This window comes from Chiloscyllium punctatum, chromosome 5 (assembly GCF_047496795.1).
Source record: "Chiloscyllium punctatum isolate Juve2018m chromosome 5, sChiPun1.3, whole genome shotgun sequence".
In the NCBI taxonomy this organism is placed as follows: domain Eukaryota; kingdom Metazoa; phylum Chordata; class Chondrichthyes; order Orectolobiformes; family Hemiscylliidae; genus Chiloscyllium; species Chiloscyllium punctatum.
Window position 1 is genome coordinate 128,235,173 of NC_092743.1, and position 26,927 is coordinate 128,262,099.

Sequence of the window (26,927 nt, forward strand, 5' to 3'; positions counted from 1 at the left end):
CCTTTGCGAAAACAGGCTGATGGTGGAATAGGCTGGGGTGTCAGGTTCACGTTGCATTATTAACTGCCCTACCTTCAATGAAGTGTGGTGAACTTCTGCTGGTAAACTCTGAATTTACAAGTGCAAAGATAGTTGTGGTGAACCACTCTGATGGTTTGTCTGCTATGTAATCTTTATTTTTAGAATGCTTGCTAATTAGTTTATTTTTGTTAACCCACAGCTCCTATGAATTGATCTCCCAGTCAAGAGCCATACTGAGGTATGTCTGAGGAATTATATGCTTGTTGAAACCAGTTGACCTTTTTGGAAGTAACAATTCAACACTCTCCCAACCCCTGCCCCCACCTGTAGCTTCCATTAGCTTGTCCCTAAAAATAACGCAAATGACAAACCTGTATCATTTTTTTATTGCCAAGAATACACAACTCATTGAAGAGTGTATCATTCTTCACTTGAAGTTCAAGAAGGTGATGCTGTCACCGATTTCAAGTGGTAACAGTTTCAGCATGGTGTTTCAATTAGGATGGACTCCCACTTTAAATTCCAGTGGTGAAGCTCAAAGAAGCAAGTGCAATTATTACAATTAAAAAATGCAATCATATCAAGCGAATCATTTTAACTCCTCAAGCAAGGAAAGAAGAAACAATGTGTTCAGTGTAGCATCTTCCTAAAGATGAACCAAGAGCGAAAATAGAATCCCTGTGGATGAAATATTCATTTAGGTGTACAGAATTTACCAGGGCAGCAACATAACAGCTGCCTCTGCTTCAGTTCATGGATGTTTTGCAGTGTGTTTTGATCCAAAGCTGTTAACTCTACAGATATCCACTTTCATATAAAAATCCTTTTCACATCTGCTTGTGGGAACATATTGTATAGTCATTCCATGGGAACAGCTCATTAAATTATACTGTTCACAAGCACATGATTTATCTGTCTCATCCTAAGCATACTAAAATTGAAATTGCTAGTTTTGGAGGTCAGTTAATTTTCTTCCTTTGGCAGAGATAAGATGCTGTTTGAAACATGAAGTGTTGCTGGGTTACTTGTAATGGGTAGATTGACTGCAATACCTCCTACTAATTTGTTTCATCAGCTGCACTTAAATCTTCCTTTATCTATCTCCTCCTCTTGTCACTATGATTGTGACTATGTTCATGAAGGGACACCAATATGACTCTACTAACCATAAAATAGATTTCTGCTGTCTGCCAGCAACAAAGGAAATAATTGCAAGGTGAGTGTTAACTGCACCCCCCCCAGTCTCTGAAGTCTTTTAGAGTATGTGTGCATTTTCCCTATTTTGAGATGCACTGGAAACATGATCTTCTCATTTCCAGCAGATTTGGAGGAACTTTCAAAGGTTTTTTGTACTTTTACAGTGCATTGCTATACCTGATGCAGTTTTTTTAAAAAACTTATAGGAGTGTCAGACTCACTGTAACCCATTAAACCATGACCAAATCTGGCTAAACTCAAAACTTTATCATCATCGTCTGCCTACTCCAATTGACAGACTCACTGTGAACCTCGCCCAACCAAAGAACCACAACCCTATTTTAATGAAAAACAAGTCTGTGTCATTGCATCAAATCTCTTCTCCATTTTCCTCACAGCAGATAATCTACAGGGCAGGCAGGAAACAGTACAGCCTACGCTACCTTTTACCCAAAACCAAAGCCACTGCAACTTCAGCTGTAGAGATTTAGTATGCAGATGATGTTTCACTTAGAAACTGAGCCCGAGAGGGGATTGTTGACTTTGTGTCAGCATACGCAACAATAAGTCTTTCATGAAACACCGGAAAAATAAGTTTCAATTTCCAAATAGCTGCCGCAATACAGTACCTCGTTCCACTTTGATCAAAATCAATATATCTTGAGAGACTTCACTTGAAGTCGTCGGACATAGACAAGAAAATTCATCATTCTCTCTCTCTAACGTGCCAGCATAGCCTTTGACCAACTATGGAAAGGAGTATTTGAATCAGAATTTCAATTCCAAGATCATGGTCCTGGTTTAATGGGTTACAGTGATCCAGACACTCTTAAAACACTTGTCCGTTATCGCAATGCACTGTAAAAGTACAAACTTTGAAAGTTCCTCCAAAACTGCGAGAAAGAAACGCAGTCCGACAGCACTGCAAATGCCAATTTGCCCAACATTGAGATGCCAGTCACACAAAAACCAGTTCCATAGGTGAGACATGTTTGAAACTAAACTCATGAAGCAGCTGGTTTACTTGGACGTTAGTAGCAGGCAGAAATTCCCAGGACCATAGAGGAAATGTTTTAGAGATGTCCTCAAAGCATCCCTGAAAAGGTCATACATATCCTTGCTTACTCATATGGCCTTGCTTTGTGATCTACCTAAACGGGAGAAGGCTCAAAATTAGATTAGATTACTTAGTGTGGAAACAGGCCATTGGGCCCAACAAGTCCACACTGACCCGCAAGCCACCCTGACCCATTCCTTACCCCTTCACCTAACAATATGGCCAATTTACCTAACTTGCACATTTTTGGACTGTGGGAGGAAACCGGAGCACCCGGAGGAAACCCACGCAGGCACAGGGAGAATGTGCAAACTCCACACAGTTGCTCGCCTGAGGTGGGAATTGAACCCAGGTCTCTGGCTCTGTGAGGCAGCAGTGCTAACCACTATGCCACTGTGCCGCCAACTAATATGTCCAGAAAATGCATCAGGAGCATTAAGAGGAACAGTTGCAGAATCTGAGAGAGCACACAAAGGTTACGGGCCAAGTGCTGAAAAATGGGATTTGTTTGGATGGGTTGGTACAAATTCAATGGGCTGAAGGACATCCTCTGTGATATTTGACTCTGAGACTCCAAGTGCAAAATTCTTTATCACTTGCTCTGCACGTGGTAGAATCTACATATTGTATTTTGGAATTGTTATCTCGGAACACACAAAACCAGAGTTGAACCATCTTCCCAACAATCCGTAGAGACTGGTGAAGATGGAGACGAGGGATTTTGTCCTTTTTCATCTGGCCCTGGCAATCACTTCATTTAATGTGGCTTTTGGGATTTTCTATCACAAATCTAACCCAACAATGAGTCAAAAGTTAGCAGAATGATCCTTTTGTAGTCAGAAATTCCTTCCTCTTTATTGCTTAAGCCTGCATCATCACTTCCTCTCCAACTTTATCTTCTCCACAAGTGGCACTTGGATTGTTATATTCTCGCATTTGAAATTAATAAGTAAATCCTAGGAGTAGAAATGAACAAGATGACAATTATCACAGTATCACCTTTTGCATGACCAATCTGCTGTAAGCCCAATTTTCTACCCTTACCTGAGTATCTGTACAGATATTGGTTTCAGATACTTGCCAAATCCCTTCTTAACATTTTTAGCTTTTACTTGGCATTAGTAATGACAGAAAAACTGTGATGACGTGGAGGTGTCGGTGTTGGACTGGGGTGGACAACACGTAGACCTAGGCCCAATATACTGGCCAGTACAGCAAACAACGGGAACAAGCAACTGGAAGCAGTGGGAAAGGAACCAAATAAATTTCAGAAGACGCCGTACAGCAGCACTTCACAGGAGGCTCCAAAGCACTGAAGATGTCACCTAGTCAGGGGAGAAAAAGCCTCCAAATCAACTTCTCAGCTCAGCGAACATATCCAAAACCAGCATACATCAAGAAATTGATGGAATACTTTTCACTTTCTTGGAGATGGTAGGTACATTTCCAGCAGCATTCCTGAATCTTTACAATATCCAGGACAAATCATTTTGCTTGATTGGCACTACCTTTTAATTATCATTCCCTCTAAGTTGTTTCCACCCTGAGGGTCTGTTGATGCTGATGCCATTTGAGGATTGATTTCCAATTTGAGTTCGCTGCTGTGCACAAACCTGCACTAAGAGGCAATGTGGCTTCATCGTACAGTTCCTTTACCACCAACACACTGCTGCTACTGCTGCCTAGTCTAATTATTGCAGTATGTCAGGCAGCATCCGAGGAGCAGGAGAATCGACGTTTCGGGCATAAGCCCTTCTTCAGGAATGGGCTTATGCCCGAAACGTCGATTCTTCTGCTCCTCGGATGCTGCCTGGCCTGCTGTATTTTTCCAGCATCACATTTTTCAACTCTGGTCTCTAGCATCTGAAGTCCTCACTTTCTCCTAATTATTGCAGTAACTCACCATGATGGTTCCTTTGGCAGCACCATCTGAACCCTGGATTTCTACCACCTGGAAAACAAAGATATTTGAGAACACCATTCTCTGCAAGTTCCGATCCAAGTTACGCACATTCTGACGCGATAACAATCTCAGTGCTTTTTCAGTGTCATTGGATCAAAGTCGAATAGTTCCTTTCCTGGCAGCATTGTGGGTGTCCCTACACCAAAAGGACTGCAGCAGGCCAAGAAGGCAACTCGCCACCAACGTCTCCAGTGCAATTCGGGAAAAGCAACTAATGCTGCTGTAGCCACTGACATTCACTGCATTTTAAAATGCAACCTCTCTGCGCCATGAGTTGTCCTCAAGATTGGTATTTATCTTAATGGGTCATTATAGGTTAGTGCATCATAAACTCAAGCCCTGTTATTTGCGGAGGCAAAATATGAACTTTTTAAACATACATACACACTCGCAATTTGCCAATTTCAGACCAAGGTTGAGAGAAAGCAGAGACCAAGTTTCTGTTCTAAATAAAAAAATATTTATTATAATTAATTAGAACATAGAACAGTACAGCAGTGGAGCAGGCCCCCTTCAGCCCAACCATGACACTATTCCAAACTAATCCTATCTGCCTGCACATTGGTATCCCTCTATTCTCTGTTCATTCATGTGTCTGTCTAAATGTCTTTTAAATACTGCTATTGTAGCTGCTTCTAGTACCTCTCCTGGCACTGCTATCAGGCACCCAACACCCCCAGTAACTTACCTCATACATCTCCCTTTTGAACCTTCCTCCTGGCATCTTAAACCTTTGCCCCCTGGTATATGACATTTTGCCCCCCCTGGGAAAAAGACTGACTACCCAAATTTTGTAATTTCTGCCTTTCATAATTTTACATACTTCTATCAGGTCGTCCCTCAGCCTCTTATGCTCTAGTGAAAACAACCCAAGTTTGTCCAACCTCCAATCCAAACAACATCCTGATAAACCTCTTTTGCCAAAGCCTCCACATCCTTACAGAATTGCACACAATACTGCAAATGTGGCCTAACTAAAGTTTTATGCAGCTGCAACATGACTTAGCATATAGCTACAAGTAAACAGATGTAAACTATTGGTTTATAACATTGCTAATCAAAATTCTTACCTTCTTATAAACATGCACAAACACAGACAAACAAATAGGAGAAAAGAGATTATTGGCATAGGTAGAGAAAAACTGGAAAGTCACTTCTTTGGTCTTTTGCTTCACAATTCCGATGTTCAGATGATCCTACTTTGGCTTGCCTGGCCCTAGGTTTTCAACACCTTTCTTTGGAAGCTTCTGCTGGTTTGTAGGAAGTACAGAACGAGTGATTCACTTGGAAAATGTCTCCAATTTACCAATTCAAAAGTCACAGCCCACAGCAACAGCTGCAGGCAAGGTAACTGGTTCTTGTCAAGTTTAAACATTTCTCTACTGCAGAGAACAGTCTGGGGAGAACAACAGCTTATTCATTTGTATCTTTGTGTGTCTGTGTCACTGAAACTTGTTTGCAGATCTAATCTGCTTAGTTAACTGAGAACCAATCAATTTCAGTTTATAAAACAGCTCCTTGGATTCTTGGTCGCCTGTACGTTGCAGGAACTCGGAGCCATTAAAAGAATAGAGCTCATAGTGATGCTCATTTTCTTGCTGTGAAAATGTGCAGCCATTCTGATAAATCTATTTCCTTTCTAAAGAAAATAGATTTTTCTCCTGGCAATCCACTATTTTTAAAGACACTGAAATAAAAGATATGGTTCTCAGAAACCATCAATTAAAAATCATAAGGCCACAAGACCTGAAAAAAAGGAACTAAATTACTTTTAATTTTAAAAGACTCCCACAGTCCAGAGATGTGCAGGTTAGGTGGATTAGCCATACTAAATTGCCCATAGTGTCCAGGGATGTGCAGGCTAGGTGGATTAGCCATTGGAAGTGCAAGAATACAGGGATAGGGTGGAGGGGGTGGGATGAGATGCTCTTTGGAGGAATGGTGTAGACTAGATGGGCCAAATGGCCTGCTTCCACACTGTAGGGATTTGATGATTGTTAAATTCTACCCCCACCATCTCTGTCTGTAGTTGGAGGTGAATCATGGGATATCTGGTCGGCATGGACGAGTTAGCCCAAGGGTCTGTTTCCGTACTGCACATATCTATGACTCTAATACTGTAACAAGTAAATGTGTTGCTGTGATTCCATTGAGAGGTCTATTTTAAGCAATCTCAAAACTACACACAATGAAACTCTGAATATTTGTAAATTAAGTGGTCTTCTTCAATGTAATCTATAATGAATTTAGAAACTGATTGCATTCCATTGCTACAATAAGGCATGTTACTCAGAGGCTGGAGTTCTATTTCACGGAATAGTATTGCAGGTTCGGGATTAGTCAATAGGTAGAAGTCTTGGATCAACATTCCATCTCAGACATTATAGGTAAAAGTACACCGCAATATAGTTTTTTTTAAAAAAGCTGGATTTTAAAAATGACTTGAATCAGAAATGTTACCATCACACATCTCTACCAGCCTTAACTGAGACAAGAGTGGTAACTACAGTGTGATTAATCCTGCTGAGACTTTACCAAATTCATGAATTTATTATTTTATATTTTTAAAATTCTTGCTTCAAAAATCCAGCTGCTGAGGTGTAAGTATTTTTCTGTAGTTTGGTTTTTCTTGAGCAGTATTTCAAATTTAAGCCATCTGTTCATTCTCATTGCTTCTCCCAATCACGTACGATAGAATCCAACAACTCCCCTTCACAGCAAATGTGATTAAATATCCCATGGCTTCAGAGCTTGTCCCTCTCATGGAGGTCACTAATGCTGGTTGGAGTATATCTGCAAGTTGTGAGAATTCACTTCAATCAAATCAATGGTTATATTTTTAATGAAAATATGAATAAGAGTGGATCACCTTTACCTACGTGAAGGGTGGTCGATAATTAGCGGAAGCATTTTAACTTGGTACAAGTGCATTCACCATCACTTCGAAAACTTTTCTTTACTTCCAAGTCCAGTCCTCCTTCAATTTCACATGCCCCATGAAGTTTTGATTCTTTATCTGGCCTTTCCTTGCCCTGCTCCAATTTCTCCATCACGTCTGATCTGGCAGTCACCTTCTCTTCCAATGCTTCCACTATGTCTTCTGTTTTCTCTCTGCTAAGATTACCTGAGTGGATGACAATGCTTTTCATCGTGCCTGTCTGGCATTCTGCAATTAACCCTTCTCCTCATGACTAGAACTATGAAAGAGTCCCCTAGTCCTCACTTTACACCATGCCAATCCTTGTGTTTATTTAAGGTCAAGATAAATATATTGATTCTTGATCAGTTGGGAAATCAAGCAGTGTGGGAAACTGGATGTGAGGAATGCCAGATCAGCCAAGATCCTATTAAACACCACAGCAGGCCCGAAGGACCAAACAGCTTACTACTGTTCCTATTCCTTATTGTCTTACGGTCAGTCATGACTTTTGATGAATCATCTAATGTTGGTAAGGTTTGGGGAAGTCAGGAGGTGAATTACCCTCCGAACTGTTGTTAATCGCAGTCTGGTGGCCATCAGGATGTTGTTGGAAGGGGATTCAGTAATGGTACTTGCATTCAAGTTCAAGGTGAGTTGGTTTGATTCCGCCTTAATTGCTAGGTAATTTTGTTGTGTGAATGTTACTTGTTGCCTATTAGCCCTAACCTGATTGTTCCCATGCCTTGCTCTATGTGATCTTAACTGTGGTTTCCATGTCATTATACGGTAGTTACTAGTAATAGTTCTTTGCTATTCAGAGCTTCTCCCACCTTTTATTTTACTTGCCCCACAATAACCCCAAATTGTCCTTCATCGTCATTTTTATCATTCATTGTGAGCTTTCATAATTTTTTTCCTTTCATTCTTTGCTCCCCTTCTTTCCCTAGCTCTGCATTTTATTCCAAACTGGTTGATATGGCTTCCAGTTTGAAAACAGGCTGACAACCTGGAAATGTTAATCCTGTTTCTTTTTCCCTATGCACTGCTAGACCTTTTGAGTATTTCCAGCACATTCTGTATGTTCCTGACTTCTGGCATTGTTAATATTCTGCCTATCTTTTATCAGGTTATTGACCCACCGTTCTCAGGCTGTGGTCTGTGGCCTGTGATCCTTGTTTGATTAATAAATGAGCTTAGTTAATAAATCACCATTCATTAATGCATATGAAAAGCTTAGCTCACTGCATGATGATCCTTTATTGTTAAATTGTGAGAAAGAGATTCTGCATTTTACTAACACAGTAGTCCAGTGGCCAGCCTTGATGCTTTTAAAAGGTAGTTTTCATGGGAGGGTGAAGTTAGTCCAGTACTCAGTACAAATTGATAGTGATGAGAGGTTGCCTCCCAGTAGACATGATACTATGCTTGAGTTAGACTCAAATCTGGCTCTAAGTACCTATTGATATATATTTTTATTGATACTCTGTCAAAAAACATGACAGTGTAGCTTCATCTAGAATCATCAGACACAAGATTACTGAAAGAGAAATTGCAATCTTGTTGTACATGTAGTAAAAAAAATGACTCCACATATTTCCAAATGAACAGTAAATCTGTCAAGACTGACTAATGTCTTCAATGTTCAGAAAATGTAGATGGAAATTGCTTGGAGTGTACCTGAGGTTTTCTGATTTTTATTTGCATTGTACTAGGTACCTCTAAAGGTAGCATTTGTCAAAATATACCTGTTCAATAAACTTGTTTTTTTTGTGGTTCTTTCAGTGGGTTTTCAGTTTTGGATGACACTGAATTTTTAAATCAGCCTTCTGTGTGCAATATCTTCTGCCTTTGAAGATGTGGTATTTGAGAACTTGTAAACAAAGCAATCATCTCAGCAAATAAAGCTTCTCTCATTAGGTTAGCTTGATCAAAAACATTTATAAGTTTTAGAAAATAATTGCATTCCGAAGCAGTGCTGTGTAAATGCTATGGCAATTCCCAAACAGGCAACACCTTGGCTCATTACCGGTATTGACATTCTTCATCACATGAATCACCTTCTCCTCCAAAAAGGGATTTCGGCTTATATGGAGTCCATGCCCTTGTGAGGGGATGTGAGAATAAAAAACATGCTTTACCTTTTTTCAGATTGTAAGCAATGACACATCACTATTCGCGGATAGTAAAACAAAATCTTACAAATAACTGTAGCCAAAGGGCATTGAATAAACGGAAGATTGCAACTATACTCAATTAGTGGTTGCATTCCCATGATTTACGAGTAATCTGGGTAGCATTGAGTTCCAACCAGTCTCACGAGTCGTGTATTTTCACTAAACTACCAATTACTCATCGCATTTACAGTTGGTTGTGTCTTCTTCAGAGTTGATACTTAATTGTAGCTGACTTTCAGAACAGCACAGAGACGGGCCCTTCAGCCCATCAAGACCACGTTGCCACATGAAACCTTTCTAAACTTAGAAACCTTTTTCCTTTACCTAGTTCCTCTATTCCCATCTATTCCTGTATCTGTTAAGATGTCTCTTAGACATTGCTATTGTATACACCTGTACCACCTACTCCGGCAACCCATTCCAGGTACTTGCCACCCTCTGTGTGTTTTAAAAAAAAGACTTGCCTCTCACATCTCCTTTAAATTTTCCTCATTTTACTTTAAACCTATGCCCCCTGGTGATTTGATATTTCTACTCTGGGAAAAAGACTCCAGCTATCCATTCTATCCATTGCTTCTCATAATTTAGTAAATTTCAATCAGGTCGCCCTTCTTCCTTCAATGCTCAGCTGAAAACAAACCAAGTTTGTCCAATCTCTCTTCATAGTTAACACCCACCAAACCAAGCAACATCTTGGTAAACTGTTTCTGTACCCTCTCCAAAGCACCCACATCAAAAGTAGAACCAAATTAATTTTTAGACCATATTTTCAATGAATGTATCTGGGTTATTGCTATGTAAATTTCATAGTTGTCTGGATATGCAGTAATTTCTAGAATTTAATACCACTGGGTTGGAGCTATGATGTTTCGCTCCAGGAAGTTATCAAGTTCAAGAGTTCATTTAGGCTTAAGAGTTTGGCTGCCAGCAAATTTTCAGTACACTATTGTTAGTCTTGCAAATTATTTAACAGAGTTCTCTAATTTAAATAGATAAAACAGAAACAAAAGTCTCAATGTTAGATAAGGGTTGTTGCAACTCAGTAACATACCAGCTTCCATTGTCTAGCAGAATGAGGGAGACCATTCATTGTGTTAATAATAGAGATTCCACTATGCATAATTGATTTTCATTTTAATGTTGCAACTTTACAGAGACACTACATACGTTTATATAAAATGTTAAACTTAATGAGCGAACCAATATGACACCCATCAATATATGGTATGTTTTGAATTGAATTTTAAATCGTAACGATAGTTACATTTTATACTTTAGGCTTGATGGTAATAGTAAAGTGAGGGTCCATCAATAGACACATGTTGAGAATTCTTTTTCTTATTGGTGACAACCTTTGTGAATAGAAAGTAACTCCCAAGACACTGGAAACTGAGAGGCAGCTTGATGGTGGACTGCATAGGAATATTTTTAGGACGTATTTGATCTACAAGGATGTGTAATGTATGCTGGATAGTCAGTCAGCAAAATATAGAAGGCTGTGTGAGAAACGGGGTTATAATGGTAGGGGGCTTCAACTTCACTAATGTTAACTGTGATCGCCTTAGTATGAAAGGATTAGTCAGGATGGAATTTTTAAAGTGCAGCTAGGAGAGCTTTTTGTGCCAAAATGTTAATAGTCCTGCTAGAGATGGGGCAGTGTTGGACCTAATCTGAGGGAATGAAACCAGTCAAGTGTTTGAAGTTTCAGTGGGTGAGCATTTTGAGGGTAGTGACCATAGTTCTGTATGTTTCAAAGTCATTATGGCCCGTGCAGCAGTCTGAATGGAGGGAAGGCTGATTTCAATATCACTAAACAGAATCTGCCAAACGTAAACTGGGAAGTCGTCATTTGGGAAATGAGAGTCTTTATAAAAGAAGTAGTATAGTAAGAATTCAGGTCCAGTATGTTCCTCTGAGTGTAGGGCCAGGGCAGCAAGTCCAGGGAGCCCCTAGAAGTCAAAGGATATCTAAAGTTTGAAAAAGGAAAAGAAGCAAGCATATATCATGTACAGAACATATTAAAAAAAAAGGGGGAGGCACATCAAAAGTAGAGTGTAATGTGGCACGATGTGCCTTGAGAGGAGTTTGTTCAGTCGTGGTTCTTTGAAAGAGGGTTGTTGTCAATCTGGTACCAAGGTGTCTACTCTGCAGAAAGCTGAGTAAATAGCTTTGGGTTTTTGACAAAAGAAGCAGGAGTGGATGAAATCACACAGGCCTAAAGTTTTTGTCTTTGCTTTCAGTTATTGAAAATGGAGTTTTTGAAGTTTAAGCTGCTAGATACAGCTCTCTCTCTCTCTCTCTCTCTCTCTCTCTCTCTCTCTCTCTCTCTCTCTCTCTCTCTCTCTCTCTCTCTCCTTCTCTCTCTCTCCTTCTCTCTCTTTCTCTCTTTCTTTCTCTCTCTTTCTCTCTCTTTCTTTCTCTCTTTTTGTTAGAGGGAGATCCTGTCTGACTAATTGAATTGAGTTTTTCTTTTAAAAGGTGACTAAATATAATAAGGGTAATGCAGTTGATGTGGTTTACATGGACTTCAGTAAGGCCTTTGACAAGATCTCACATAAAGACTGGTCTAAAAAGTAAGAACCCATGGGATCCAAGGCAAGTTGACAAACTGGCAAAACTGGCTGACAAATAGGAGCAAAGGGTAATGATGGAGGCTTATTTTTGTCATTGGAAGCCTGTGACCAGGGTGGTACCACATAGATCAGTGCTCGGACCCTTGCTGTTAGTTATGTACATAAACACCTTGGGTATGAATGCAGAGCAATCTTGATTATCCGAACATTAATTATCCAAATTTCGTATTATCCGAACAAGATTTCAATGTACATGCATTTCAATTGAAGTAGGAAAATTCTATTCCTCATCCATTTAGTGCATTATTTTGTAAATTTGAACAAGAGTGTAGATGCAAATATGCTTTAATAAATAATTAACTTCAAATATGTACTCAAGACATGATGTTAGAGTTAAGTTTTACACATTTTATAAAAAGGCTCTCTGATACTTATTCTCCCCGAGGACAAAGGTTTGTGACTGTGAAGGCATGAGAACAACATATGTGCAAACCTGACCTGTATGCTCAAACAGCAACATCCCCTCTCAACATTGACTCGCTTCATTTTTGCAAACCCAACAATGTTTTTCTTCAGCTCATTCTCCAGAGAGTTAAGTCAAAAAGGCGTTTGCATTTCTTGTTTCCATTGCTTTTTCCTCCTGTTATCCCATGAAGGCTCCTTTATTACCAAACAACAAGTAGTTCAATATCTTTCAGCTGACAAGAATATTTAACGTCACTTTTTTTGTCGGGGGAGAGTGAGTTAGCACACATGAAAATGAACAGGAGGAAAACCTATGAGAGGGAACGTGAGGAAAACATTACCCACCGAACAAAAAATTGATGAGAGGATGGAAACTGAAGTCAGGGATAAAAATCTTCCCCCTCTCTCATGTTGCCCCTGTATTTTGCACCTCTCTCTCTCTGAGCTTGGCAGTTGCTGAGGAGGGAGGGACAACATTTGGTGAGTCTGGATGGCGGGACGCTGCTGAAAAGAAAGATGCTGGCTGCTGTCGAGGACTGGGATAAAACCAAGGATAACATCAGCGAAAAGTTTCACCGACTTCAGTTGAACTCTAGCCAAAAAGCGATTTTATTTGTAAAATGTCATGAATTTTTAAGTAGTATCCAGTGTTTGTGCACATTTTATTGATTGAATGAAATAAAAACTCTGTAAACATGCTTTTTTTTCATGTAATTATGTTCAGTATGGCTTCCTTTGGTTACGATCAGATCAGTTATCCAAACAATCAGTTATCCAAACAAAAAACTACCCGCCAGTCTGGTTCGGATAATCAAGGTTGTTCTGTAATTGGTAAGTTTACAGATGACATGTAAGCCGGGGGTAATGTTGACAATGAGGAGGATGGTCTCTGGCTGCGCTGTGACATTGATCAGCTGGTTAATTGGGCAGAGCAATGGTAGATATAATTTAACTCTGAGCGCAAAGTGATTCCTTTTTGGGAGATCTAATAAAAGTAGGATATGCACAAAGATTGGATAGGTTTCTAAGGAGCATTGAGGAACAAAGGGACCTTGGTATCCAAGTCCATAGATCCCTGAGAGTGTCAGCATATATAGACAAGGTAGTGAAGAAGACATACAGAATGTTTGCCTTCATTAGCCAGTGCATAGAATATAGGTGGAGTGAGGAGGGTTTATGGCAGCTTTATGAAACATTTTTTGGGCTGCAGATGGAATATTGTGTGCAGTTCTGTTCGCCACACTATGCAAAGGACGCAGTTGCACTGGAGAAGGTACAGAGGAGATACACCACGATGTTGCCTGGGATGAAAAGTCTCAATTATGAGGAGAGATGATAGGTTAGGTTTGTTTTCCCTGGAACAGAGGAAGCTGAGGTAAGGATCTGATTTGAGGTATGCAAAATTATGAGAAGAGTATAGATAGAGTAGGTCATGGGAACCTATTCACCGTGGCCGTGGGCATAAGTTTAAGGTAAGGAGCAAGTAGTTTAGAAGAGATCGGAGGAAAAAAAATGTTTTGCCCAGAGGGTGGTAGATATTTGAAACATGTTGCCAGAGAGTGTGGCAGAGGCAGATAGTCTCTCAACATTTAAGAAGCATCTGGTTGAGTATTTAAAATGCCTGGGCATTGCAGGTTATGGACCAAGTGCAGGTAAGTGGGGTTAGTGTAGTTTGGTTGGTAAGACATGGTGGGTAAAGGGCCTGACAATTAAAACGTCTGAATTAAAATTTTCACGTCTTCTTAAAAACTCCATTGGCTCCATCTAGTGGCAGTAATATGTTATTTAATTCTCTTGCATATCTAAGATGAAAAGAGGAATATGGATGTGTGGCCATACATCTATTTTTGCCCAGCACAAATAAAACCACAATTCACTCTTCATATCAGCTATTTGCATCTCAGTCACAAACCTTCAAAACAAAAGAACTCTAAACTCAATCCATTAACACTATGGGTCACTATCCATACTTGAATGTTCCCCTTGTTTCTTAATGATCAATTCTGAAAACCAAGTTAAAGTCAAATTCTTATCTGGTAGTTGAGCAGTTTTGGCCTGATATTTTCTGAGTTGTATTCAATTGAGCTAACACAATAAATAAAAAGCAAAAGCAGAAATTACCAGAGAAACTCAGCAGGTCTGTGAAGAAAGCAGAGCTAACCATTTGGGTCTGGTGATACTTCATCAGAATGTGATGCTGTGTTTCTCCACCAATTCTTGTTTGTTTCAGATCGTCAACAAATCTTTGTTTTGATTTAATATATTTTAGCATTTTATTTAAATCATTCATTTTCACTTCACAGTAACCTGGCACATTATGTTAATCTACAAAAAATACCAAAAAAACGTGTGGATGCTGTAAATCAGGAATGAAAACCTAAGTTGCTGGAAAATCTTAGCAGGTCTGGCAGCATCTATGAAGAAAAATCAGAGTTAACGTTTCGGGTCTGGAAACCCTTCCTCAGAACTGACCCAAAACATTGACTCTTGTTTTTCTTCACAGATGCTGCCAGACCTGCTGAGCTTTTCCAGCAACTTCTGTTTTTTGTTCCTGACGTTAATCTAGAAACTATCACAATCCCTTTCTGTTTCAATCTTAGCCATTTCTGTGCCATGGTATGTTTTGCAACTACTGTTCCTGTCATTGTGTCTATTTATGTGTAGACACTGCAATAGTTGTTCTGTTCAAGTTATGTGATGTTCATACATGTCATCAGAAATTACTGATCTGGTTAAAACAGCAAGCTGTTTAAAATGTTTAAAGCAGGCAATGTTATTTTGAATCTTAGAATGTTTTATAAATCCATATAATGTAAGCAGTTAGATAAGGAAAAGTGTATGTTTATTAATCATCATAAGAAAAATTTAGGGTTGGGCCAGATAACTTCGGTTAAATTAATACTTTGCACTTATTTATATAGAAAAGAAGCAGGTGATGTGAATTTTATGGCAAAGTTATAACCATTATGGTAAAAAAGGCAGACTAAAAGGGTTAATGTTGTGTAAGGCTCTGAAAGGGTTAATACTCAGGAATGGCTTAAGCTGTACCCATTATGGTGTCATTTGGACTAGCATCTCAAAGGAGTAAGATCTACTATCCAGGACCATCTTTTGTTTCTATTACAATGTCCGTCATATTAACATAACATTTACTTAATTTCTACCTTGCAACAAACTAGATCTTGATTTACTTTGATTACATTTCATTTATTGTAGTTATGTGTACCCAAGAACAGTGAGAAGCTTTGATTTGCGAGCAGTACAGGCAGATCATAGCAAACAAGGACATATAGATCATAAGGTATTTAGACAGAGCGAGGAATACAGGTTAGAACTGCACGGGAGGTGCACAAAGCAAGATCAACATTAGCAACATCAACGTTATTGAAATTAGAGAGTTCATTCTCTTTTTGTGTGTGTGTGTGTGTGTTCGTTCAAGCGTGTATCTTCTGCGTGATGGAAGCGATTTAGGAGAGCATTACCTGGGTGGGAGGGGTCTTTAATGATGTTGGCAGTCTTTCTGCAGCAATGACAAATGTAAATGGAGTCAATGGATGGGAGGTTGGCTTTGGTAATGGTCCTGAAGAAGGCCTAATGCCCGAAACATCGATTCTCCTGCTCCTTGGATATTGCCTGGCCTGTTGCGCTTTTCCAGCACCACGCTTTTCAACTTTGGTAATGGTCTGGATTGTGCACACAATGTTCTGCAGAACAGTTGCTATACTATGCCATTATGTACCCTGACCATTTGCTTTTTATGGTGCATCTATAGAGGTTGGTGAGGGTCCTTATGGACATGCCAAATTTCCTCAGATGCCTGTGGAAGAAGAGGCTTTGTTGCACTGCCTTGACAGTATAGAAGATAAAAGGCTCTTGTTAGACTCATCGCACCCAGCAGATCCCCATCTACAAGAGGATGGTGGCACTAAATCTGCCTCATGGTAAGCAGCAGCACAGAAGATCCGACAACATTGTGGTCAGCAGTGAGGATTGTTCACAGAACAGTTAGTAGGACTGATAGTTCATAGAACACCTGCTCCAGATAAAATGCATTCCAGGTTGCTGATGGATGTGAAGGCAAAAATAGAGCCCATTGGTCACCCTGTAATTGGGCATGTGGTAACTATAGCAACTGTAATGAAGTCATAGAATGAGTTCCCTGATTGGAGGCTGTTAATCTGGAATCAGGGAGCCCTGACTGACAAATAAGAACGGGAGTGTCAGATGTCCTGTTCACTCTGAGGGCTTGCTATGACAGAGCTGGATCAGTGTCACGGACTCTCCATGTGAAAATAAATGGTAACTTGATGGTGGCATACTGGCCTCTGCAGATTTATTTCAGTAAGGTAGTGCTTCTGTTGCTTGTTGAGTAATCCAGTGTTTTAAAGATCCTAATTCAGCAGGTCAAATCTGTCCCTGCAGATGCAGGATTTTGATTCAGCTAATTAAGAATTTTGTAGTAAACTGTTAAGAGAAATAGTGACTATGAAACAATTGAATTTTCATCAAATCTATTTAATTCAAGTCCTTAGGAAAGTTAGCTACTACCTGCCAGCTTTCTTATCTCGTTTATTTGTGCCTTCCAAATCGCGGCAATATATTTGACTTTTAATTGGATTCTGAAATTACCTCACATATTCCTCACTTATAGGGATAAGAAATAAATGCTAGCTTTAGAATTGACTTGTGATGCACTGGTAATGTCTCTACCTCTGGTCCTTAAGGCCTGGATTCAATTCCCACTTGCTTCAGAGATGTTTGTAATATACCTGAATGGGTATATACAATTATTTAAGGAGGGAAAGCACTGAGAATTAAGGGGAAAAAACAGCACCATTGCTACAAAGATATCAGGTGGTGAAGCAAATGGAAATTCCAACTTTAGGAGAACGGTCGCTGGACTAAAAAAGTTAATTCTGCTTTCTCTCCACAGATACTGCCAGAGCTGCTGAGTTTCTCAACAGTTTCTGTTTTTGATATAAAATGTTGCTCAGCCTTCATTTGCCATTGTTTAACGTGTACTGCTCATCTGTAATGATGCTTTGGTCTCCTGCTTAGACTGTGTAACATCACTACACAAGAACAGTCTTAATAAAGATGTATTTTGCAACTACTGCCATTTGTATCACTGAAGTCATCAGACTAATTCTGAGTTGAGATATGTTAAAAAGCTAGGTGTATTAGTCCTCACTTGAAACCTTTTGTTACTAATTAGTGAATAGGAAGATTAGTTTTGATTTGCAAATCACTTGTGTAAATGTTTCACCTGACCAGGTTTTTTTAATTTATTCATTCACAGGATGTGGGTGTTGCTGGCTAGGCCAAAATTTATTGGCATTCACTAATTGGCCAGAGGAAATTTAAGAATCAACCACGTTACTGTGAGCCTGGAGTCACATATAGATCAGACCAGGTAAGGATGGCAGAGTCCCTCCCTAAAGGACATGAATGAACCACATGGGTTTTTCCAACAATCGACGATAGATTCATGGTCATCAACAGACTCTTAATTCCAGACTTTTTAAAAAAAAATTGAATTCAAATTCCTCCATGTGTGAGCGTGGGTCCCCATTTCTGAGGAAGGGTCACCAGACCTGAAACATTGACTCTGATTTTTCTTCACAGATGCTGAGCTTTTCCAGCAACTTTAGTCTTTGTCCCCAGAACATTACCTGGGTCTCTGGATTACAGTGCAGCAATGATATCACTGAGCCATCACTTCCCCCAAGTCAGCTTTGCTGTGCTGAATTATATTTTAAAAATTCTTTTGGCAAGGCTTGCTGGGAACAGAGGGTTTGAGATATAAAAATAGACTGGAAAGGCTTGGACTTCTTTCACTGGAGCGTAGGAGGTTGAGGGATGACATTGTGGAGGTTTAGAAAATCATTAGCATAGATAAGATGAATGACAAGGGTCTATTCCCTGGGATGGAGAGTTCAAGACTAGGGAGCATACTTTTAAGATGAGAAGAGAAATATTTAAAAAGGAAATGGGACCAACCTTAACACAGACAGTTACCTCGTTGATTGTAACCCTACTGCGAATCCTCTTGCAAGGATGCCTGCCTTGAAGAAGTTTTCCTCTTCTCTCTACAAGAATCTCAGGGAGTCCCTCTCCCACTGCAACTCCCAGGTCATTTCCTCTGCCCTGAAGCTCTCCTCCCCCACTCACCCATTGTACTCTATGCTACTGTCTCCCCACCCCCACCCTCCTCTAGCTTATCTCTCCGCGCTTCAGGCTCACTGCCTTTATTCCTGATGAAGGGCTTTTGCCCGAAATGTCGATTTCGCTGCTCGTTGGATGCTGCCTGAACTGCTGTGCTCTTCCAGCACCACTAATCCAGAATTTGGTTTCCAGCATCTGCCGTCATTGTTTTTACCTCGTTAACACAGACAGTGGTTTGTGTGGAATTAACTGTCAGAGGAAGTGGTGGGTGTGGGTACAGATACAACATTTTATAAGATATTTGGATAAGTACATGAATAGGAAAAGTTTGGTGGAATATGGGCCAAGTACAGACAGGAGGGACTAGTTTAGTTTGGGAGCATGGACAGGTTGCACCGAAGGGTTTCCATTCTTTGTGACAAACAAATAGTGTGATTCCATGTGCAAACACTGGGGGGCAGTAATTCTTCTCGGTACAGAGTGTAGAAAGCTTTTTTTTGCTGTATGCAGTTTACCAGACTTTTAAAATCCGTTGTTTTTCGCCAATTTGAAATACTTATCCGGGAGGTAATGCAAAGCTACAGTACCTTCAAAATTTACTTATGCTTTTAGAGGTCATGAATAGCTAACACTGAATCTCTAACGTTCCTTACAAAATGTAATTAGGATCATTAAAATCATTAGTACCTCAATATACAAACAATTATATAATGTGCCTTTCAGCACTAACTGTCATGATATATGCTGCCATTGCCAATTCAAGTATGTAATAATGACAGCTTGCAAATGTAAATGCATTGCAAGACTGCAGCAACAGAGGTGTGAATTTTTTTGTGAAAAGTACCTTTGACCACAGGAAGCCCTAACTACTTTTAAACCATCACAATGCAACTGGTGAAGTATTTTAAAAGTATAGACACTATTGCGATGGAGAAAACATGATAGCCAAGTTTGCATGCAGCAAGATCCAGGAAACAGCATAATTATGATTAGATTTTATTTGTGATACGAGTTGTGAGGGATAATTCCCCTGTGTCATGGAATCACCTGTAAAGGCAGATATGTGACCGCATTTTACCATCTCATCACCACTAAAAATGCGCACACACTCTCAGCAGCTGAACTGGAGTGTTGAATCTGTTAAATGTTAGATTTAACATCACACAAGATGAGTCATGTGCAACACGTTATTCCGTTTAAAATCAGTATGGCAATAGCTGCTGGCAGTAACACACACTCACAAATACATCGTGTTTAACTGGGTTAGTGGTGCATCTAGCCGACAGCAGTAAGTGGAAGTTAATGATTTTCTTTTAAATAATGCTCCAAAAGGGATAATCAAAACACCAAAGTTTGAATGATGTGGAACAAAATAGAGATTTCCTATTTGGAAAAGAGAACCTTAATCCAAAATTTCTCTTGATCTGAATTAGTACTTCCCAAGAGTGATTTGAATACAGCTTTTTTTATTGTGGATCTGAAGCTGTGATGTTTTCCAGGTTTTCTGCTTGTAGCCAAAATCTGACTAACATTGAAGAATACTATTCAGGGCTATTTGTGAAAGAACTGTAGGAGTGAAATCCCGAATTCAGAGATTTGGACTGATAAACTTGCATTGTGTTCTATTTATAACTGCATTTCACAAATTAGAATGAGTAAATACAAGAATTTCTGTCATTACATTCCACAAATCCCAAACTTCCTCCAACCAACTGACTGTCTCCTGTCCTTTTGAAAAGGGACAAGCTCTCAATACCTCCCTGTTCAGCTTTCCAACTAGCGCATCACTACTGCCAGTGTTGCGGTGCTCAGGCACTCTCTCTGTTATCGGTCTTGAATCCTGTAGTACTTCCTACAAAAGTATGATGTGGAGATGCTGGTATTAGGCTGAGGGGGACAAAATCAAAAGTCACATGACACCAGGTTACAGTCTTCACCTGACGAAGGGGTTACGCTCCGAAAGCTTGTGATTTCAAATAAACGTGATCAACTGTAACCTGGTATTGTGTGACTTCTGACTTCATGAGAAGCTCATGGCTTACTTAAGTGTCTAAAATAGACCCCATCTGTGAAGCAGCTATCTATCACCTTTCCGAGTTTGATCACCATTTTCAATCCTTATCTACCTACCCCATGTCTTGGGCTCATAGAATCTCTACAGTGCAGAAAGAGGCCGTTTGGCCCATCGAGTCTGCATCGATATTCCAAAGAGCATCTCATCCTATCCAGGTAACACCACGTTTTCCATAGCTAACCTCCTAACCTGCACATCCCTGGACGCTACAGGGCAATGTAACATGCCCAGTCCCCACCTAACCTGCAAGGAGGTAAAGAGAGATGATGGAGGGTTGTTTCTGTAATTAGAAACCTGTGACCAGCAGAATCACGGAGATCAGTGCTGGGACCCCTTGCTGTTTGTTCTGTACATTAATAACTTAGATGTGAATGGAGAAGGTATAATAAGTTTGCAAATGACATGAAAATTGGGGATGTTGTTGATAGTGAAGTAGGTGGTCTCTGGCTACAGTCTGATCTTGATCAGCTGGTAAATTGGGCAGAACAATGGTAAATGGAATTTACTCCCAGTAAGTGCGAAGTATTTTGGAAGGCCTGATAAGGGAAGGATATACACAGTGAACAGCAGATCTCCAGGAAGTACTGAGGAACAAAGGACTTTGCTGTACAGGTTCATAGATCCCTGAAGGTGTTGGCATTGGTCAGTAGACAGGATAGTAAAGAAGGCATATGGGATGGTTTCCTTCATTTGCTGGGGTGTAGAATATAGGAGGAGCAAGGAATTCCTGTAACAACTTAATAAATCATTTGTTAGGCCACAGATGGAACACTGTGCAGTTCTGATTGCTGCACTATTGGAAAGACACGAAAGCATTGGAAAGGTTCCAGAGGAGGTTCACCAGGATATTGTCTGGAATGAAAAGTTTCCGTTATGAGGAGAGGCTGGGTTTGTTGCTCCTGAAGAGAGATCTGATTGACTTATACAAAATTATGAGGGACCTAAACAGAGTAGATCATGAGAATCTCTTTCTCGTGGTGGATGTGTTTCGACCAGAGGGCATAGGTTTGAATTGATGAGCAAGCAGCTTAGCGGAGATCTGAGAAAGAAAAATCACTCAGAGAATGGTAGACATTTGGAATGTGCTACCAGAGAGACTGGTGGAAGCAGGTAATCTCTCTACATTTAAGAAGCGTTTGGACAAGCACTTACGATGTCAGGACATAATAGGTCTGAGTGCAGGCAAATGGAATTAGTGTGGTTTGATGTTTGTTGGTTGCATAGACATAGTGGGCCAAAGAGCCTGTTTCTATGACTCTACTATTATCTATTTGGAGAGAAACTTCAAGATACTTCAGTGCAGAGGAATTGGGGTTCTTTATGCATGTGTTGCAGAAAGCAAGTGTGCGGAGAGAGCAGGTAGTAAGGAGGGTAAATGGAATTTTGGCATTTATTGTTAACAGAGTGGAATGTAAAAGAAGGGATGTGTTATTGCAACTGAACAAGACATTGGTGGAACTGCAGTTGATGTTCTGTGTTCAGTTTCCTTCCACTTACTTGAAGGATGGAATCGCTTTGGAGGCAGCTCAGAAAAAGTTCCCTAGATTAATTTCAAAGATGAAAGATTTGACTTTCGGAGGAGAGATTGAACAGTTTAAGCTTATACTTACTAGAGTTTAGAAGAATGAAAGCTGATCTAATTAAGGTATCAAAGTATTCAAGAGAATTGCCAAAGTGGACTTGGAGTGAAAGTTTATCCTTGTGTCTCCTTTAATTAGAATTGTTTTAAAGGGTTATTGGTTTGGGCAGAGTTGAGGCTGGGATGAGATTACCCATGATGGTCTTAAATGGCAGAGCAGGCTCGAGGGGCTGAATGGCCTACTGTTGTTCAGAGTTCTTTTGTTCTCACCTGAATCTGAAGTCACCATGTCAACACCAGAAAATGATTTCTTTTGTGGATCTGTAAAGAAGATTTCTAAGATTATTTTTTGTTTTTATGAAAACCATAAGACACAATGAAATCATGGCTGATGTGATAATCCTCAACTCCGTTTCCCTGCCTTTGTCCTCATTAACCTTGATCCCTTTACTGATGAAAAGTTGGTTTATCTCGGCCTTGATGACCCAACCATGACAGCCCTCTGTGGTAAAGAATTCTATAAATTCATTACCTTCTGAGAAAAGAAGATCTTACTTCTCTCTGACTTAAATGAGGAACCCCATATTCTGAGCTTATGCTTCTGGTCCTATACTCTTCCATAAGCGGGAAACAACATTTCTACATCTACCCAGTTAAGCCCCTGAGAATCTTCTATGTTTCAATAAGGCCTCATTTTATTTCTTTCGATAGCATGGGTGAGCTGCTGAATGCAGAAGAATGGGATTGTGGGAGATATAGCAGTTTGGATCAGTAATTGACTTGCTGAAAGAAGACAGAGGGTGGTGGTTGATGGGAAATGTTCATCCTAGAGTCCAGTTACCAGTGGTGTACTGCTGCAAGGGTCAGTGTTGGGTCCACTGCTGTTCGTTATTGTTCTAAATGACCTGGATGAGGGTGTAGAAGGGTGGGTTAGTAAATTTGCAGACGACATTAAGGTCGGTGGAGTTGTGGATAGTGATGAAGGATGTAGTAGGTTACAGAGAGACAGAGCTGGGCTGAGAGGTGGCAAATGGAGTTTAATGCGGACAAGTGTGAGGTGATTCACTTTGGTCGGAGTAAACGGAATGCAAAGTACTGGGCTAATGGTAAGATTCTTGGTAGTGTAGATGAGCAGAGAGATCTCAGTGTCCAGGTACACCGATCCTTGAAAGTTGCCACCCAGGTTGACAGGGTTGTTAAGAAGGCATACAGTGTTTTAGCTTTTATTAATAGAGGGATCACGTTCCAGAACCATGAGGTTATGCTACAGCTGTACAAAACACTGGTGCGGCTGCACTTGGAGTATTGTGTACAGTTCTGGTCACTGCATTATAAGAAGGATGTGGAAACTTTGGAAAGGGTGCAGAAGAGATTTACTAGGATGTTGCCTGGTATGGAGGGAAGGTCTTACGAGGAAAGGCTGAGGGACTTGAGGCTGTTTTCGTTAGAGAGAAGAAGGTTGAGAGGTGACTTAATAGAGACATGTAAGATAATCAGAGGGTTAGATGGGGGGACAGGAAGAGCCTTTTTCCAAGTATGGTGACGGCGAGCACGAGGGAGCATAGCTTTAAATTGAGGGGTGATTGATTTAGGACAGATGTCAGAGGTAGTTTCTTTACTCGGAGAGTAGTAAGGGTATGGAATGCTTTGCCTGCATTGGTAGTAGATTCACCAACTTTAAGTACATTTAAGTCGTCATTGGACAAGCATATGGATGTACATGGAACAGTGTAGGTTAGATGGGCTTAATTGGTATGACAGGTTGGCGCAACACTGAGGGCCGAAGGGCCTATACTGCACTGTAATGTTCTGTGTTCTATGTTACTGCCATAAGTTCATAAGATATAGCAGCAGAATTAGGCCAATCAGCCCATCGAGTCTGCCCTGCCATTCAATCATGCAATTATTCTCCTCAACCCCATTTTCTTGCCTTCTTTCCATATCCCTTCAACCTGTTACCAACTAAAGATCTGTCTAACTCCTCCTTAAATTTATTCACTGTCCCAGCATCCAACGCACTTTGGGGTAGTGAGTTCCACAGATTCACAACCCTTTGGCAGAAGTAATTTCTTATCAACTCTCTTTTAGATTTGCTACCCCTTATCCTGTCTTTATTTTGAATTCATAAATGACAGTGCCACAATGCGACCTGAAATCACAGTCCATTCTACTGGAAATGTTCAACTTTCTCAAGCAAAGTGAACTCTGTAATGCTTTAAGTGTTCGGGATGCCCACAAGTTGTCAGCAAAGCTTTTGTTGCACATGATATCTGCAGGAAAAATGTAATATAAAATATGGCTTAATGTACATTGACTTTTAACATTAATTTGAAGTATCCTTCAGAAGGATGATTTATTGTTAAGTTAACATGAATCAAGTGATAGATGTATTGTTGCATTTTGGAGAGTAATTCCTTTATTCCATTAAATCGAGCAAATTTGGAGCATGGGATCTCCCAGTCTGAGCAAGTCACAACAGTGAGTGCAACTTATTCAAAGTAACCAATTACTTAATGAAAACCTTTTTATTATAGTTTAACCAGCGTGTACTTGCTGGAGTAAAATCAGATGCTGCAGTACTGGGCTGTTAGGATTGCTTTGGAAGGATAAATTAAAATCAGCCAATGGCATTTATCATCCTTAATGACCACGTGGATCTAATAATGCAATCAGTTTAGGCATTTTTGTTGTCAACAACAGTTTTAAGTAGGTCAGTGGCATGCAGATTGCTGCCTCCTAATACTCCTCTATGGATTGTGTTGTATGTATGGCTGCAGAAACTTCATGAAAGATTTATTGTGGTGCCTTATGTATTTTATATTTTAAGTATGTTTAAAATACAATTGGTGTATGAATGTGACTAGTGTTCTCAAATGTTTACACATTACTTGGCGTCTGATTTGCCAGTCATGCAATATGACACAACAAGAATACACATTCAAGCAGAATTAACTCGATGTAATCCAAGGGCTGTTGGTCATTGGAAAGCCACAGGGGCCCCCAACCTTGAAGCTGAAAGGAGGCATAATTACTACTTATAGAGTAACAGCACAGAAACAGACCCTCCTGTCCAAATTGTCCATTCCAACCAAGTTTCCCTAACTAAACTAGCTTCTTCCCTTTATCTCCCTCTCCCTGACTTGTGTTATAATATTCGGTAGGGCTTCACACTATATTTTTCACTGAAAATGTGCATTCTTTCAAGTGCTTAACAGATCAAAATGAAAGCAAAACTTACTGTGCATGCTCAAAATCTGAAAATAAAAGAATGCTGGAGAAACTCAGCAGGTCTGACAGGATCTTTTGGAGAGAGAATAGGAACTTAGAAACATAGGAAATAAGTGCAGGAGTAGGCCCTTCGAGCCTGCATCACCATTGAATATGGTCATGGCTGGTCATGCAAACTCAGTATCCCACTTTCCCACTTTCTCTCTATTCCCCTTGACCCCTTTAACCACAGGGGTCACGTCCAGCTCCCTCTTGAATATGTCTAATAAAATGGCTCTAACAGCTTCCTGTGAGAGAGGATTCCACAGGTTCACAACGTTGAGTGAAAAAGTTCTACCTCGTCTCAGTCCTGAGTGGCTGACCCTTTATTCTAGACTGTGAACCTTAGTTCTGGACTTGCCCAACACCGAGAACATTCTTTCCACAATTAGGGGTAATCAGAGTTAATGTTTCGAGTGCAGGTTGACTCTCCTTCAGAACTGAATGATGCTGGAAAAATTTTTTAAAATACTTTTGATACAGACAGAGGTTAAGTACAAAACGCAAAGGAGTTCTTAATGGTGGAGAAAGAGAAAAAGTGATGTAAAGTGAGTGTAAATTAAAAGTGTGAAAGGGAATGATTGGTTCCTTGCTAGTAACAGCAAAGTAAAGAAGACCCAACCAAGACAAGGGGTCATGCTGGAGTGAATTTAAGAAAAATGGAGAATAGGCATAATACGATCAGGTTGTGAAGTTTTAAAATTCAATATCGGGACCTGTAAGCCAAAAATGAGGTGTTATTCTTCAAATTTGCATTGTGCTTAATTGAAACATTGTAGCGGGTTCAGGTTAGAAATGTTAGCATGTGAGCAAGATAGTTTAACGAAAAGGCAAGCAACTAGGGGTGGGGCGTGGGATAACGATCATTCCTACAGACACAGTGGTGATGTTCCTCAAAGCTGTCACTTTGTCTGCATTTGGTCTCGCCAGTGTAAAAGAGGTCACCCCAGGTTTAGCAGCATCTCTGGAAAGAACTCCGAGTTAACGTTTCAGGTCAAGTGACCTTTCCTCGTAACCAGACCCCGCTGAGCTTACGCAGCAACTTCTGTTTTTGTTTCTGATTTACAGCATCCGCAGTTCTTTCCGTTTTTAAAAGACGTCATGTGAGGAGCAAATGCAATAGACTAGATTGAAAGAAGTACAGGTGAAATGCTGCTTCACCTGGATGATGTTTTTGGGGCTTTGAAGGAGGTGAGGAAGGAGGAGGTGAATGGGCAAGTGAAGTTTCTCAATTGCACTGCTGCCTGTTGCATGGAAAGGTGCCAAGGAGGAGTGAGGAAGCTTTAGGACTGACGGAAAAGTGGACCAGGGTGTCACAGAGGGAACCGTCCCTGAGGAATGCCCACAGTGGAGTGGAAGATGTGTTTAGTGGTAGCATCCTGCTGGAAGTGGTGGAAATGGCAGAGGATGATCCTTTTGAATATTAGTGGAATGGAAAATAAGTACAAAGGGAACCCTGTTGTGGTTCTGAG

The 26,927-nt window shown here is 40.2% G+C and overlaps 1 protein-coding gene across 6 annotated transcripts in view; it reads left to right on the top strand.

Moving 5' to 3' along the window:
• pag1 (phosphoprotein membrane anchor with glycosphingolipid microdomains 1) overlaps positions 1-26,927 on the top strand; it is a 153,449-nt gene that overhangs the window by 79,324 nt on the left and 47,198 nt on the right. Inside the window, exons 2-3 of one of the 6 annotated variants that reach the window (XM_072571317.1) lie at positions 221-259; positions 17,670-17,783. The exons of 1 other annotated variant lie outside the window; for it this stretch is intronic. The gene's annotated coding sequence lies outside the window, so the exon portion shown is untranslated. Of the gene's footprint in view, positions 1-220; positions 260-3,690; positions 3,710-16,198; positions 16,312-17,669; positions 17,784-26,927 lie in introns of those variants that run through there. 4 more of the 6 variants (XM_072571318.1, XM_072571320.1, XM_072571321.1 and 1 more) reach the window with 4 other exon arrangements.